The sequence below is a fragment of the Rattus norvegicus genome, chromosome 11 (genome assembly GCF_036323735.1).
Source record: "Rattus norvegicus strain BN/NHsdMcwi chromosome 11, GRCr8, whole genome shotgun sequence".
Lineage (NCBI taxonomy): Eukaryota > Metazoa > Chordata > Mammalia > Rodentia > Muridae > Rattus > Rattus norvegicus.
The window spans coordinates 66,096,978-66,111,973 of record NC_086029.1 but is presented as its reverse complement, the minus strand read 5'-3'; the positions used below and the strand labels follow the sequence as shown (position 1 = coordinate 66,111,973).

Here is a 14,996-nt window from a genome sequence, read left to right as displayed (position 1 = left end):
GGACAATGGCTTGTTATAGCTCAAAATTCCATGTTATAGTCACTGACAGCAAAGTCATAGCAACAGCTGCTCGAGAAAACACATGACATCTTTTGGACTGTTTCTGGACTTCAATGTGTATGATGCTGACTACAGTTAATAACTAGTAATCAACTAAAAATGTAATAAGAAAGCAGGTGAGCATAAATACTAAATCATATATATCTTAATATATTTTTTATTCACTACTATAAAATTAAGAGTAGTTGCCTTGAACAATCAATTTACTAACAGTTTGAAAAATCAATATCAATTCATTCATGTGTAACTTGATAAATATGTGGGTGGTTTACACATAAAACTATTTATAGTTAGGCATATATGTAAGTGCTATATACATGTGTTTAAATATGTAAACATATAGTATTTTATTTGTACACATTAACATACATTTAAGTATACATAATTTGTATATATTTGTGTCTTATTGGGTTGGGAGGCCTAAGTAACAATATCCCCATAGCAACAAGAACATATTGAGATTCAGATCCTGCTTTATAACACCTACCTCCGATAAAAGGAATCAGCACTCCTTGGAGAAGAAGCCCTTTCAGAGACTGGGGCAGGAACTACACAAAATGAGCCTGGAGCATGTTATAGTATCAAACCATAAGGAAGAGCTAAAAGAAAAGAAAAGTCACCTTGAGTTGGGGCCCAGGAGTCATGAAAAAGATCCCAAAAGACAAAACAGAGACCATTCAAACAAGAAGATGAAATTGCACTGCATTATAACACAATACGTAAAACAAATATCTGAGGCAATATTAATTATTTATAATTAAAGAAATCAACAAATAAGAAGGAAATTTTCTATAACATAAATTCAGTGTCTTTGGACTTCTACCTAAGTTTAAGGTCCTTTTTATTATTTCTGTGAATAATCTGTGTGGGAACAGATTATTTGATGGCTCTGAATGTATAGATTGCTTTGGTAAGAGCCATTTAAATGATATTGACTCCGGTGTTCGCAGCCTTCGCCGCGCCGCCGCCGCTCTCTAACGCCAGCGCCGCCTCTTGCTTGCTGAGCTCCAGCCGAAGGAGAAGGGGGGTAAGTAAGGAGGTGCTCATACCATGGCTCGTACAACGCAGACTGCCCGCAAATCCACTGGTGGTAAAGCACCCAGGAAACAACTGGCTACAAAAGCCGCTCGCAAGAGTGCGCCCTCTACTGGAGGGTGAAGAAACCTCATCGTTACAGGCCTGGTACTGCAGCACTCCGAGAAATCAGACGCTATCAGAAGTCCACTGAACTTCTGATTCGCAAGCTCCCCTTTCAGCGTCTGGTGCGAGAAATTACTCAGGACTTCAAAACAGACCTGCGCTTCCAGAGAGCAGCGATTGGTGCTTTGCAGGAGGCAAGTGAGGCCTATCTGGTTGGCCTTTTTGAAGATACCAACCTGTGTGCTATCCATGCCAAACGTGTAACAATTATGCCAAAAGACATCCAGCTAGCACGCCGCATACGCGGAGAACGTGCTTAAGAGTCCACTATGAGGGGAAACATTTCATTCTCAAAAAAAAAAAATTTTTTTTCCTCTTCTTCCTGTTATCAGTAGTTCTGAATGTTAGATATTTTTTCCATGGGGGTCAAAGGTACCTAAGTATATGATTGCGAGTGGAAACATAGGGGACAGAATCAGGTATTGGCAGTTTCTCCACGTTCATTTGTGTGTGAATTTTTAATATAAATGCAAGATGTAAAGCATTAATGCAAGCAAAATGTTTCAGTGAACACATTTCAACAGTTCAACTTTATAACAATTATAAATAAACCTGTTAAAATTTTCTGGAAAAAAAAATGATTTTGACTCCAGGCCATGAGCATCACAAGCCTTTCCAGCTTAAGTGTTTTTCTTCAGTGTTTTAAAGTTTTCATTGTAGAGATTTATTCCAAGAAATTTCACTTTATTTTTGAGGGCATCCTGAAGGATTTCCCTCTTGGCGTGTTCGTTGTTGGTCTATAGGAAGGCTGTTGATACGTGCATGTTAATACTGTAGAATGTACCTTTTGCTGAAAGTGCTGACAACCATTATGTGTCTTCTGGTTGGGTCTATAGAGTTTCTGTTTGGCACTGGATCATCTGCAATAAAGGACAGTTTGGTGTTTGTTTCCCTTTTATTTCCTCTGCTTATCTTAGCACTCTGACTGAAACACCAAGCATTGTACTGAGTGGAAAAAGTAAACACCTTTGTTTTATTCCTGTCAAGTTCTGCTGGAAATATTTTGGAATTATGTTTACCTCAGAGGTTGGTCTATAATTTTCTTTTTGTTGTGGTATGTGGGTTTCTTTAAGATGTATTCTGTGTTTGATTATGTGTAATTGTGTGTATGTGTGTCTGTTTATCTGTGTGAGTATACGAGTACATGTTTCTATAGAGTTCACAAGAGGATATCCTATCCTCTGGAACTAGAGTTAGGGACAATTGTAAATGAATGTGGATTCTCTGCAAGGGCAAAAAAAGTGCTTTCAACTCCAACCACATGTACACAAACGTGCAATAAATAAAATGTAACTACTATTAGAAAATAGCATTCAACAGACATTGAAGTAATAAGTCGTTTGAGGCAGTGTTGTCAACAATCAATAAACATAGAAGAAACTTTGATGGGAGAACTGAAAGTACATAATTGATCTCAAAGTATATCTCAATAAAATAACTATCATTTATCTACTGACAAATTTCATGATGGAGAAGTATCATAGCCATCATCCAAACCAAGTGACAAATACCATTTTAATTAAAAATGTACACTTTGTATTTCCATGCCAATAAAGGACATTAAGAGGCAAACTGACAGAAAGAAAGAACATGAAATTAGACGAGAAGGGGTGATCAGATCTGAGAGGGACTAAGCGGGTGGGGAGGGAGTAAAAGAATGTGATCAAAATAGATTGTATGAAAAAATTATATTAAAAAACTTAACTTTACATAAGTGAGAAAAGAAGCAAACAGTACTATTCTATAGTGTTCTTGCCAAAAACATATTTCTTATATGTATAGTAATGGAAAAACACAATTTGAAGGAAATTCTACAAAATAACTGATCTCCTCAAAAGCAATAAAATAATAAAAACCTACTAGGTTTGAAAACACAAATTATTAATAAATAAGGAAGAACTAAGAAAGCACTGATCAAAGAAAGTAAAGAGATATCAAAACTAAGGCCCATGTATCGCCCTGGAGCACATCTGGAAATACAAAGGAAAGAGAGGAAAAGGGGTGACTTCTGCCATTTTGTAAGTGATATTACCGTCCACTTGTTGAGTCCTGAGTGGGGTTTGTGGGTTGAAGTAACCCAGTAATGATAATACATCTGTTTGAGTGTGGCTTTGAAGTTTTGAAGCAAAGCAACTCACTTTCTAAGATATTCACAGATGAGGTTGAGGTAATTTGACGTTTGAGGCCTGCGACATATGTAATCCCAAATGTTTCAAAGAGAAAATGACAGTGCAAACAGCTAGAGAATCTGAGGGAAATGTGTATTCCATTACATGAGTAATGGCCCCATAAGCTATGCTTAAGGACTTGGTCTGTAGTTGGTAGAACAGATTGGAAAAGATTATAGAGTTGGCGAAGGAGCTGTGTCACTTGGGGGTGGGCTTTATGGCTTCAGGATACCCGGCAATTCCCAGTTATCTGCCTTCTACTTGAGGTTCCAGCTGTGAGCTCTCAGCTATTCCTGCCCCTATGACTTTGCTCAGCCAAAATGGACTCTAAGCCTCTGGTACTGTGAACCCAGTTAAACATTCTAATACACGGCCTTGTTTTATCACAGCAATAGAAAGCTAACTAAGCCAGTCCTGTACTGTCTCCCTATCAAACTGCAAAGCGTTAGAATGAGTCAGCAGAAGTCACTTATTGCAGGCTCCAGACTCCACCAATGCTGTCACAACCATCTGAACAACTACAGGCACGCCTGAACATTGAGAGTATTTCTGCAAAAAGAAATTCTTCATTATCATCTAATTCTGTGTCATTTAAATTCTAATGACCAAAATTGTCATGCACAGCAAAATATAGTAATGGCATTATCAGCAAATGTATTGTCTGTAATTGACTGTATGTTTGTATTCTAAAATTCAAGTGTTGATGCTTTGGTGACTATTTGGATTTTTGTCTGTATATGATAGGCTCTTACTAGGTAGCCCAGGCTAGCCTCAAATCCCTAACAGTCCTGACTTGGTCTCTTCTGAGTTCTGGGATTACAAGTGTTTTCCATCACTTAGGCCTCATATGTTGAAACTCCTAGTTTCTCAGCATAATGCTGTTTGGTAATGGGACCTTTGGGTACGAATGTGGCTACATTGAGTCATAAAGGTTTATGGTTGTGGCCTCATGATGGTATCTGAGGTGTAGAAGAGAAGGGAGAGAGGCAGACAAGAAGTGGGAAGAAGAAAGAGAGGATTTTCTGTTCTCAAACGTCTATAGTCCAGACATGAGAAAAACCACATTTCTGTTATTTCAACTGTTATGGCAGTTCATTCTGATTAAGACACGCCCTGTCACGCTTGCCTGTTTCAAATCTGCTCAATTCTCTGTCTCTCCATTCACACAACCCAGGATCTCCTGCCTAGGGAATGAAGCCACCCACAATTAAAATGGGCCTTCCCATTTCAATGAATGAAGTCAAGATAACCTTCCACAGGTGTATCCAGAGGCCCATATCTCAGGAGATCCCAGATTCTGTCAAAAAAACAAAAACAAAAACAAAAACAATTTATCACTAAAAGGGAACTTCCCCTCCCGATTATAAAAATAATAATTGTTATAGTGGACAAGCAGCCTGTGTGCAAAAGCTTCACAAGGCTTCTCTACCCAAATCTTCTGAGCAATATAAAGTGGCTTCTACTCTCCTTTCCCCTCCCAGTGTTTGGTAATAACTTAAAATTACTTTCTCAAAGTCATAGCAGTATTTAAGCAGTGGCAGGAAGGAGAATCCTTTAGACAGAGTTTCTCGCATTTCCATACCAATCACTGGGAGACCTTGTTAAAATGCAGATACTGATCCAGCGTGTCTGGGAGAAGCCTGAGATTCAGAATTGCTAATAAGCTTGCAGGTGAGGCTGAGCCCTGCTAAAGACACTGTGAATAGCCAAGCTCCAGAGCTTCCCAGCAGCTCAGTGCGCTGGTGCAGGAGTGCTCCTAAATGGCTCTTGCATTATTTAACGTCGGGCATCGCAAAGATTAAAAGATCTGTTGTTGACCTTGTTGGTAATCAGCAAGTCCTGATCACTGTGCCTCTCCTCCTCCCCATGAAAGTTGTGAACGTAAATCATCTCTAGGAGAGCTAGATGTCCTGGCACATAAAGTGACCCTATTCCAGAGGAAAACATAATATCCTCAAACGAAACTGACTACAGGCCCTCGTGTTGTGAGGATCACCCAGCCTGTTAGTTGTTACAGACCTGGCCAGAATGGTATCCCCTGTCCATTCTCTTTCCATTGACCTGGAGCACTAAATCCAATATCTTGCTGTCCAAATGTCATATAAGGCTGTAGAGGCTCAAAAGTCCCATCTGGAAGAGTAGGATTCACTGCAAATGAAGCTGAAGGCATCTATGGCTAAACAACAGTGTGTGGAACTCAGGCAGAGTGGCACAGGCCTTTATTCCCAACATTTAGGCAGAGACACGCAAGTCTCCGTATCTCTCTGTCCCTGTGATTTTGAGGCTAGCCTGAGCTACACAGCAAGGTTCATTGAGTTACATTGAGAGAGCTTGTCACAAAAAAAAAAAAAAAAAAGGTATCTGTGAATAGGGGTGGAGATGTAACTCAGATAAAAGAATGTATTTGCCTAACATGCATGAAGCTCTGGGGTCAGTCCCTAACACCATATAAACTAGGCATGTCATTAACCTATAATCATAACACTTGGGAATTAAAATCAGTAGGATCAGAAGTAAAAACTGGACACTAGCCTAGGCTACATGACCCTCTGTCTAAGAAAACAAAGACAAAAGTCTGTGAGGAGAAAAACATGTCTTCAGAGCAAGTCATTGGTATGGCAATTGCACCTCAGGATTTTAGAGTACAAATTAAATGTAAGTACAAGTTAGCATATAACATCTTCCCAAAGAAATCCATCCAAAAGCTTGAACTCCTGCCAATGATCACAAATTTTTTAAATATTTATTAATTAATTCATTAGTATTTATTTATTTAATATATGAGGGCTCTGCTGCAAGTACACCCAAATGCCAGAAGAGGGCATCAGATCCCCTTATAGATGGTTGTGAGCCACCATGTAGTTGCTAGGAATTGTACTCAGGACTTCTGGAAGAACAGCCAGCACTCTTAACTGCTGAGCCATCTCTCCAGCCCTAATCACAACTTTTTAAAAAGAAATATAATTGATATCTTTTAAAGGAGACAATTTCATACCTTTTGATAAATATATACCTTCATGAAAGCAAACTCAAAAGTCAAGATAATGAACAATTTCATCTCATGAAAGATCCTGGATAGCCTTGGGAACCTAGTCTATGTCGGTCTTTAGGCAACTGCCTAGTTCCTCTTCATCACCATTGTTGAATTTCTTCTGTTTTTTTTTTCTGTCTTTTTTCTCTCTCAATATAATTACTTTGAGGTTTATCAAGGTTATATATATATATATATATATATATGCACACACATACACACACACACACACACACACACACACACACACACACACACATTGGCAACCCCTTTTATTCCTGAGCAGTATTTCATTATATGATTATGACAATCTGCTTTCAGTATTCTTGTCTGTGAGTATGTGGATAGCTTCACATTTCTGGTTATTGAAAATCAAATGTGGGGGTTGGAGAGATGGCTCAGTGGACTGACTGCTCTTCCAGAGGTCCTGAGTTCAATTCCTAACAACCACATGGTGGCTCACAACCATCTGTAATGGGATCTGAAGCCCTCTTCTGAAGACAACTACTGTGTACTCATATAGATAAAATAAGTAAATAAATCTTTTTAAAAAAGAAAAGAAAGTCAAACTTGGGGCTTGGGAGATGGTTCTGTATAATGTGCTTGCTTTGCAAGCAAAGATACCTGAGTTCAGAACTCCAGAATGTTCATAAAAGCCAGTCATGGTACCTCTAAGCCCAGGACTCAAGGGTAGAGACAAGTGAATCCCAGGCCTCACTCACCCAGCTCTCTGAAACAGTGAGTCCCAGCTTCAGTGAAACGTTGTCTCAAAAAATAAAGTTGTTGCCTGGAGAGATGGCTCAGGGGTTGCAAGCGCTGACTGCTCTTCCAGAGGTTCTGAGTTCAATTGCCAACAAGTACATGGTGGCTTACAAACATGTATAATGTGATCTGATGCCCTCTTCTGGCATGCACGTGTACATGCAGATAGAACACTCATACATGAAATGGAAAAACCTTTAAATAGCAATAGTGATGATGATGATGATGATGATGATGATGATGATGATGATAACGACGCCGATGATGATAAGGTTGCAGGTTTAAAGACACAGATACCTGACATCAATCTTTGGTCCCACATGGTCACACACAGGGGAATGTACCTACACACACATACATACACACACATACACACATACACACACATACACACACACACAAATACACATATATCACACATACACAGATAAAAATCAGTTGACTATTATTATGATATTATCATTTCTATCTGTAAAATTTTATTTTGAGTCCTTTATAAAACTGTGTGTTTGGGAGGACATGAGATGATCCCTGGTTGGGGGAGGAGCCTTATATATGTATGAAAGTATGAAAGAGTAACTTGCTTCTTAAGAGGTATCTTTAGCCCGGCCCGCACAGCTCTCTGCTCCCAGACACGGTGAGACAGAGACCCAACCGCCTGGTCAGGTGGGCACTCCTGAGGCTGCAGAGCGGAAGAGACCACCAACACTGCTCACCCCTGCCCAGATCCCTGGCCCAAGAGGAAACTGTATAAGGCCTCTGGGCTCCCGTGGGGGAGGGCCCAGGAGCGGCAGGACCCCTGCCAGAGACACCGCTGGACCCTGAAGGAAACAGACCGGATAAACAGTTCTCTGCACCCAAATCCCGTGGGAGGGAGAGCTAAACCTTCAGAGAGGCAGACAGGCCTGGGAAACCAGAAGAGACTGCTCCCTGCACACACATCTCGGACGCCAGAGGAAAAAGCCAAAGACCATCTGGAACCCTGGTGCACTGAAGCTCCCGGAAGGGGCGGCACAGGTCTTCCTGGTTGCTGCCGCTGCAGAGAGCCCCTGGACAGCACCCCACGAGCGAACCTGAGCCTCGGGACCACAGGTAAGACCAAATTTTCTGCTGCAAGAAAGCTGCCTGGTGAACTCAAGACACAGGCCCACAGGAACAGCTGAAGACCTGTAGAGAGGAAAAACTACACGCCCGAAAGCAGAACACTCTGTCCCCATAACTGACTGAAAGAGAGGAAAACAGGTCTACAGCACTCCTGACACACAGGCTTATAGGACAGTCTAGCCACTGTCAGAAATAGCAGAACAAAGTAACACTAGAGATAACCTGATGGCGAGAGGCAAGCGCAGGAACCCAAGCAACAGAAACCAAGACTACATGCCATCATCGGAGCCCAATTCTCCCACCAAAACAAACATGGAATATCCAAACACACCAGAAAAGCAAGATCTAGTTTCAAAATCATATTTGATCATGATGCTGGAGGACTTCAGGAAAGACCTGAACACACTTAGGGAAGCACAGGAAAACATTAATAAACAAGTAAAAGCCTACAGAGAGGAATCGCAAAAATCCCTGAAAGAATTCCAGGAAAACACAATCAAACAGTTGAAGGAATTAAAAATGGAAATAGAAGCAATCAAGAAAGAACACATGGAAACAACCCTGGATATAGAAAACCAAAAGAAGAGACAAGGAGCTGTAGATACAAGCTTCACCAACAGAATACAAGAGATGGAAGAGAGAATCTCAGGAGCAGAAGATTCCATAGAAATCATTGACTCAACTGTCAAAGATAATGTAAAGCGGAAAAAGCTACTGGTCCAAAACATACAGGAAATCCAGGACTCAATGAGAAGATCAAACCTAAGGATAATAGGTATAGAAGAGAGTGAAGACTCCCAGCTCAAAGGACCAGTAAATATCTTCAACAAAATCATAGAAGAAAACTTCCCTAACCTAAAAAAAGAGATACCCATAGACATACAGGAAGCCTACAGAACTCCAAATAGATTGGACCAGAAAAGAAACACCTCCCGTCACATAATTGTCAAAACACCAAACGCACAAAATAAAGAAAGAATATTAAAAGCAGTAAGGGAAAAAGGTCAAGTAACATATAAAGGGAGACCTATCAGAATCACACCAGACTTCTCGCCAGAAACTATGAAGGCCAGAAGATCCTGGACTGATGTTATACAGACCCTAAGAGAACACAAATGCCAGCCCAGATTACTGTATCCAGCAAAACTCTCAATTAACATTGATGGAGAAACCAAGATATTCCATGACAAAACCAAATTTACACAATATCTTTCTACAAATCCAGCACTACAAAGGATAATAAATGGTAAAGCCCAACATAAGGAGGCAAGCTATACCCTAGAAGAAGCAAGAAACTAACCGTCTTGGCAACAAAACAAAGAGAAGGAAGGCACACAAACATAACCTCACATCAAATATGAATATAACGGGAAGCAATAATCACTATTCCTTAATATCTCTCAATATCAATGGCCTCAACTCCCCAATAAAAAGACATAGATTAACAAACTGGATACGCAACGGGGACCCTGCATTCTGCTGCCTACAGGAAACACACCTCAGAGACAAAGACAGACACTATCTCAGAGTGAAAGGCTGGAAAACAACTTTCCAAGCAAATGGTCAGAAGAAGCAAGCTGGAGTAGCCATTCTAATATCAAATAAAATCAATTTCCAACTAAAAGTCATCAAAAAAGATAAGGAAGGACACTTCATATTCATCAAAGGAAAAATCAACCAAGATGAACTCTCAATCCTAAATATCTATGCCCCAAATACAAGGGCACCTACATATGTAAAAGAAACCTTACTAAAGCTCAAAACACACATTGCACCTCACACAATAATAGTGGGAGATTTCAACACCCCACTCTCATCAATGGACAGATCATGGAAACAGAAATTAAACAGTGATGTAGACAGACTAAGAGAAGTCATGAGCCAAATGGACTTAACGGATATTTATAGAACATTCTATCCTAAAGCAAAAGGATATACCTTCTTCTCAGCTCCTCATGGTACTTTCTCCAAAATTGACCATATAATTGGTCAAAAAACGGGCCTCAACAGGTACAGAAAGATAGAAATAATCCCATGCGTGCTATCGGACCACCACGGCCTAAAACTGGTCTTCAATAACAATAAGGGAAGAATGCCCACATATACGTGGAAATTGAACAATGCTCTACTCAATGATAACCTGGTCAAGGAAGAAATAAAGAAAGAAATTAAAAACTTTTTAGAATTTAATGAAAATGAAGATACAACATACTCAAACTTATGGGACACAATGAAAGCTGTGCTAAGAGGAAAACTCATAGCGCTGAGTGCCTGCAGAAAGAAACAGGAAAGAGCATATGTCAGCAGCTTGACAGCACACCTAAAAGCTCTAGAACAAAAAGAAGCAAATACACCCAGGAGGAGTAGAAGGCAGGAAATAATCAAACTCAGAGCTGAAATCAACCAAGTAGAAACAAAAAGGACCATAGAAAGAATCAACAGAACCAAAAGTTGGTTCTTTGAGAAAATCAACAAGATAGATAAACCCTTAGCCAGACTAACGAGAGGACACAGAGAGTGTGTCCAAATTAACAAAATCAGAAATGAAAAGGGAGACATAACTACAGATTCGGAGGAAATTCAAAAAATCATCAGATCTTACTATAAAAACCTATATTCAACAAAATTTGAAAATCTTCAGGAAATGGACAATTTCCTAGACAGATACCAGGTATCGAAGTTAAATCAGGAACAGATAAACCAGTTAAACAACCCCATAACTCCTAAGGAAATAGAAGCAGTCATTAAAGGTCTCCCAACCAAAAAGAGCCCAGGTCCAGACGGGTTTAGTGCAGAATTCTATCAAACCTTCATAGAAGACCTCATACCAATATTATCCAAACTATTCCACAAAATTGAAACAGATGGAGCCCTACCGAATTCCTTCTATGAAGCCACAATTACTCTTATACCTAAACCACACAAAGACACAACAAAGAAAGAGAACTTCAGACCAATTTCCCTTATGAATATCGACGCAAAAATACTCAATAAAATTCTGGCAAACCGAATTCAAGAGCACATCAAAACAATCATCCACCATGATCAAGTAGGCTTCATCCCAGGCACGCAGGGATGGTTTAATATACGGAAAACCATCAACGTGATCCATTATATAAACAAACTGAAAGAACAGAACCACATGATCATTTCATTAGATGCTGAGAAAGCATTTGACAAAATTCAACACCCCTTCATGATAAAAGTCCTGGAAAGAATAGGAATTCAAGGCCCATACCTAAACATAGTAAAAGCCATATACAGCAAACCAGTTGCTAACATTAAACTAAATGGAGAGAAACTTGAAGCAATCCCACTAAAATCAGGGACTAGACAAGGCTGCCCACTCTCTCCCTACTTATTCAATATAGTTCTTGAAGTTCTAGCCAGAGCAATCAGACAACAAAAGGAGATCAAAGGGATACAGATCGGAAAAGAGAGGTCAAAATATCACTATTTGCAGATGACATGATAGTATATTTAAGTGATCCGAAAAGTTCGACCAGAGAACTACTAAAGCTGATAAACAACTTCAGCAAAGTGGCTGGGTATAAAATTAACTCAAATAAATCAGTTGCCTTCCTCTATACAAAAGAGAAACAAGCCGAGAAAGAAATTAGGGAAACGACACCCTTCATAATAGACCCAAATAATATAAAGTACCTCGGTGTGACTTTAACCAAGCAAGTAAAAGATCTGTACAATAAGAACTTCAAGACACTGAGGAAAGAAATTGAAGAAGACTTCAGAAGATGGAAAGATCTCCCATGCTCATGGATTGGCAGGATTAATATGGTAAAAATGGCCATTTTACCAAAAGCAATCTACAGATTCAATGCAATCCCCATCAAAATACCAATCCAATTCTTCAAAGAGTTAGACAGAACAATTTGCAAATTCATCTGGAATAACAAAAAACCCAGGATAGCTAAAGCTATCCTCAACAATAAAAGGACTTCAGGGGGAATCACTATCCCTGAACTCAAGCAGTATTACAGAGCAATAGTGATAAAAACTGCATAGTATTGGTACAGAGACAGACAGATAGACCAATGGAATAGAATTGAAGACCCAGAAATGAACCCACACACCTATGGTCACTTGATTTTTGACAAAGGAGCCAAAACCATCCAATGGAAAAAAGATAGCATTTTCAGCAAATGGTGCTGGTTCAACTGGAGGGCAACATGTAGAAGAATGCAGATCGATCCATCCTTATCACCCTGTACAAAGCTTAAGTCCAAGTGGATCAAGGACCTCCACATCAAACCAGACACACTCAAACTAATAGAAGAAAAACTAGGGAAGCATCTGGAACACATGGGCACTGGAAAAAATTTCCTGAACAAAACACCAATGGCTTATGCTCTAAGATCAAGAATCGACAAATGGGATCTCATAAAACTGCAAAGCTTCTGTAAGGCAAAGGACACTGTGGTTAGGACAAAACGGCAACCAACAGATTGGGAAAAGATCTTTACCAATCCTACAACAGATAGAGGCCTTATTTCCAAAATATACAAAGAACTCAAGAAGTTAGACCGCAGGGAAACAAATAACCCTATTAAAAAATGGGGTTCAGAGCTAAACAAAGAATTCACAGCTGAGGAATGCCGAATGGCTGAGAAACACCTAAAGAAATGTTCAACATCTTTAGTCATAAGGGAAATGCAAATCAAAACAACCCTGAGATTTCACCTCACACCAGTGCGATTGGCTAAGATCAAAAACTCAGGTGACAGCAGATGCTGGCGAGGATGTGGAGAAAGAGGAACACTCCTCCATTGTTGGTGGGATTGCAGACTGGTAAAACCATTCTGGAAATCAGTCTGGAGGTTCCTCAGAAAATTGGACATTGAACTGCCTGAGGATCCAGCTATACCTCTCTTGGGCATATACCCAAAAGATGCCTCAACATATAAAAGAGACACGTGCTCCACTATGTTCATCGCAGCCTTATTTATAATAGCCAGAAAATGGAAAGAACCCAGATGCCCTTCAACAGAGGAATGGATACAGAAAATGTGGTACATCTACACAATGGAATATTACTCAGCTATCAAAAACAACGGCTTTATGAAATTCGTAGGCAAATGGTTGGAACTGGAAAATATCATCCTGAGTGAGCTAACCCAATCACAGAAAGACATACATGGTATGTACTCATTGATAAGTGGCTATTAGCCCAAATGCTTGAATTACCCTAGATCCCTAGAACAAACGAAACTCAAGACGGATGATCAAAATGTGAGTGCTTCACTCCTTCTTTAAATGAGGAAAAAGAATACCCTTGGCAGGGAAGGGAGAGGCAAAGATTAAAACAGAGACTGAAGGAACACCCATTCAGAGCCTGCCCCACATGTGGCCCATACATATACAGCCACCCAATTAGACAAGATGGATGAAGCAAAGAAGTGCAGACCGACAGGAGCCGGATGTAGATCGCTCCTGAGAGACACAGCCAGAATACAGCAAATATAGAGGCGAATGCCAGCAGCAAACCACTGAACTGAGAATAGGTCCCCTATTGAAGGAATCAGAGAAAGAACTGGAAGAGCTTGAAGGGGCTCGAGACCCCAAAAGTACAACAATGCCAAGCAACCAGAGCTTCCAGGGACTAAGCCACTACCTAAAGACTATACATGGACTGACCCTGGACTCTGACCCCATAGGTAGCAATGAATATCCTAGTAAGAGCACCAGTGGAAGGGGAAGCCCTGGGTCCTGCTAAGACTGAACCCCCAGTGAACTAGTCTATGGGGGGAGGGCGGCAATGGGGGGAGGGTTGGGAGGGGAACACCCATAAGGAAGGGGAGGGGGGAGGGGGATGTTTGCCCGGAAACCAAAGAATTATTATTAAGTATTAAATAAATTTAAAAAAAAGAAATGTATATAAGAAATACTCAAGTTAATAAAAAAAAAAAAAAAAAAAAAGAGGTATCTTTACGGGCTGGAGAAATGGCTCAGCGGTTAAGAGCACTGACTACTCTTCCAGAGGTCCTGAGTTCAATTCCCAGCAACCACATGGTGGCTCACAAAGATCCGATGCCCTCTTCTGGTGTATCTGAAGACAGCTACAATGTACTTATATATAATGAATGAATAAAATCTTTTTTAAAAAAAGGGGGGGGTATCTTTACTGAGTGTGATGGCTCACATATGTTTTCTCATCATTCAGGAAGCAGAGACAAGAGGACTGTGAGTTGAGGATAGCCTGTGCTACGTAAGACATTCCTATCTCTCCACCCTACAAAAAGAAAACTGGCTGTGGTGCTTATGTTTCTCATGAAGTTGTTCGGCACGTGCAGTGCAGTTGAGCTGTTCACTGTCGTTTCCTCTGCCACAGATGGAAGCTGTTTTGTTATTGATTCTTTCTCTGGGTCCACTGATTGACTTTTCTTATGACTGGCCAATTTACCCTTGAGGTCTTTCCTGGATACAGTTAAACTACTTGAAAAGTGTTGGCTCCCTTTTGCTTTTGCTTTTTATTTTTGTTCTTGCTTGTTAACTTATTAGAAATGGCGAGAGCCATGATTGAGCTAGGATTAATGATTTCCCTTTGCCAAAACAAAAGTACTTCTCAGTGTTGTCCCTCACGTTCCGTGAGTCCTGAATTTCTCAGTCTGCCTGGTAGGAACACTTTTATCTAGGCTGTGCAGATGTCCCATACT

General features: G+C 40.2%; 1 pseudogene across 1 annotated transcript; it reads left to right on the top strand.

Moving 5' to 3' along the window:
- Positions 1-1,005: 1,005 nt before the first annotated feature.
- Positions 1,006-1,838, top strand: H3f3a-ps9 (H3.3 histone A, pseudogene 9; annotated as a pseudogene). The gene has a single exon (XR_358260.4). The product of XR_358260.4 is annotated as a H3.3 histone A, pseudogene 9 (transcript).
- The last annotated feature ends 13,158 nt before the right edge of the window (positions 1,839-14,996 follow it).